The sequence below is a fragment of the Bombus impatiens genome, unplaced genomic scaffold (genome assembly GCF_000188095.3).
Source record: "Bombus impatiens unplaced genomic scaffold, BIMP_2.2 scf_0082, whole genome shotgun sequence".
In the NCBI taxonomy this organism is placed as follows: Eukaryota; Metazoa; Arthropoda; class Insecta; order Hymenoptera; family Apidae; genus Bombus; species Bombus impatiens.
This window is the reverse complement of record NT_176501.1, coordinates 22,322-25,139: the sequence shown is the minus strand read 5'-3', so window position 1 is coordinate 25,139 and position 2,818 is coordinate 22,322. Positions and strand designations below refer to the sequence as shown.

The window sequence follows — 2,818 nt, the reverse complement described above, 5'->3', positions numbered from 1 at the left end:
TCTGATTTCTTGTGCTGTTGCTTTGGGTATGGTGTAGTGATTGTCAGTAGGTGTACTAGTGGTTAGCGCATCCTCGTCCGTATCACTATTGTGGTTGCTGTTGTTAATATTATGTGGTGTAAATGTGTGGCACAGGTGGTTGGAAAATTCTTCAGCTTGCTCTTCGTTGCTCCTTGCCCATGTGTTGTCTGCTCTTCTGATTGCTGATACAATTTTTGTTGTCTTCTTTATTCTTTTTGTGGCTTTCCATAGGGAGTAGTTGTAGTTCTCGTGAGCAGATAGTGACTCGATGAACTTTGTGAACTCGTTGTTGTTGTGCTCTTTTATTTTGTTTTTTGTTTCTTTTGTGAGTTTGTTTAGGTGTTTTTTGTTTTCTTTTGTTCTGTGTTGTTGCCATTTTGCTTTCGCTTTTCTTTTTTCTCTAATTTTTTCGAGGATGTCTAGTGGAACTGTTTTTGTTTGTCTGTTGGTTGTTTCAGGTATAGTGGTTGCCCTTGCTGCTTCTTGGATAGTTTCTGTGAGTGTTGTTACTGCTTGTTCGATTTGTTCAGGTGTTTTCAATGGGATGTTGTAGTTGATTTTGCTCTCAATTATTTCTTTAAATGCTTGCCATTTGGTGGTTCTATTGCATAGTGTCTCTGAATTGATATAAAGTATTGGTTTGTTTCTGTATGCAATTATTATGGGTGTATGATCAGAGGTACGCTCGAGGCTGGATGCTATGTTCAGTTTATTTGCGTTTAGTCCCTTCGTAACTGCAAAATCTAGTAGGTCAGGTATTTTGCTCAGGTCTGTCGGCCAGTATGTCGGTCTTCCCGTGGATAATATATTGAGGTTATTGTTTCTACATATACTGCTGACTACTGTAAATGGTTGCTGCTAGTTTGTACAGTAATAGTGGTTGTTTGTATATGTACCTTACTAACTTGGCTGTGTAAGTGATGTTTAATGTCGTTTTTTATTACTGCTGCGGTCCCTCCGGGTGCTTTTCCTGAGGGATGCTTGGTATCATATATGGTGTAGTACGGTATTTTGTAGTGAAGTGTGTTTCAGATACGAATAGTATGTAGATATTCTTGTTGTACAGGAATGTTTTAGTTTCTAGGGCCCTTTGACGGAAGCTGTTAGAATTCCGGGCTGCTATTTTAAGCATGTCCATTTTTATTTCTTATTTTTTGCTCAGCATGTTTGTAATTAGTTGTAGCATGACTGTGATTTGTTCCGTTTGCTGTCTGAGGACTGCGTTTTGTTCACTTATCATTTTTGTAAGTATTTCAGTGTTTTTGACGGATTCTTTTAGTAGTTCTTTGATTTCTGCAGCGTCTTCTGTTTTGTTGCTTTGACTCTGATTGTTTATGAGCGTTATTTGTCAAATGTTTTGGATTACTTGCGCGTAACTTCGGTTTCCTTCGGGATCTATGTTTCTGTTCATAGCTTTTGGTTCATTTTGTGCTTTCAATGTTGCTTCATTATCCGTTTACTTTGTTGTGGTTGGTAGTTATTGATTGATCTATTGCGAAGTGGTGGAAACGGTTTACGTTGTAGTTGTTTCCTGATTTCACATCCTTTATAGCTGGCTCGGTGGTTTCCGTTATAATTATAATATCTAACTTTTTCTATTTTTTCTGAGTATGGGCAGTGTATTGTTTATTGTTCTTGTTTGATCGCCAATTTTTACTAATTCGTCACTTAATTTTTTTGTGTTAATTTTTGGATGTAATCCTGTTATGACTATTTTGTAGCTCCTCTCCGTTTTGAGTTGATACGTGTGGTATATAGCATTTTTTTCCTTTCATACTTTTATCGCTTTCCTATAATTTTCTGGGGAGTTTTTTGAGTTTTTATTTGTTCTAATTTTGTTTGTTTTGTTGTGCAATTATGCTTCCCAAATATATTGTTTAGTCGATCAATAAACGGGTCTATTATTTGCGACTCAACAAATATTGGTGGTGGTTTTGTAATGTGTGTTGGTTGAGTTGTGGTTTTGCTTCTTGGGTCATCGTCTATTTCTTCCGTTAGCGAGCTGAAGGAGTTTCTTAATGGTAATTCTTGCAGCCATCGCTGCTTTTCTCCATCTAGATTTTCTATTTCTTAGCTATATCTGTCGCAATATTTTGCTATTTCCTCTTTGACTGTTGGTATCTTGAGGTCGCGATGAATTAGTTCGTTGGTGGCATACCAGGGTGCATTTATAATGGATCTTAGCGTTTTAGATTGGAAGCGTTGAAGTATTTCAATCTTGGAATCACTTGCTGTTCCCCATAGTTGGATGCCGTAGGTCCAGACAGCTTTTATTACGGTCTTGTAGAGGTAATTTTATTCTTGTAATATCGTGATATAATGTGTGTTTACAAAGGAATGGAAGATAAGAAAAGACGATTGTTGTTCAACCTGAACTATTCACGCCAAACGTACAGAAAGCAGCACAACTAGATGATTAGAATACGACTCGACTCTCACAAAACGCAATCAACACTCTCTCGGTAACGCCACTCGCAAGCTCTGCTTCTCCGCTCGCACGCTGCTTCTCCGCTTGCACGCTGCTTCCCGACTCGCACGCTGCTTCTCGACTCGCACGCTGCTTCTCGATTCGCTCTGGCCGTTGTAGCATTTCATTGTCTTTTACCAGGCCCACCGCACACGTGTTCTGCAGACGCTCGTGGCCAGGGTCACGTAGGTCTTTTCTACGAAACTATGCACTTGAAAAGACAGATGACACATTGATGGAGCCGACGGCGCCTCGGCTCTCGCGACATTGTTCATGGTTCGCCCGATATCTCTTAGGCTTTTCGTCCACGATACTACATACCTTATAACG

General features: G+C 39.4%; 1 long non-coding RNA gene across 1 annotated transcript in view; it reads left to right on the top strand.

Annotated features, from left to right (window-relative positions):
* Nucleotides 1-2,818, top strand: part of LOC117152600 — a 15,736-nt gene that overhangs the window by 8,120 nt on the left and 4,798 nt on the right. Inside the window, exon 2 of the long non-coding RNA XR_004462998.1 lies at nt 48-52. This is a non-coding gene — a long non-coding RNA (uncharacterized LOC117152600). The remainder of the gene's footprint in view (nt 1-47; nt 53-2,818) is intronic.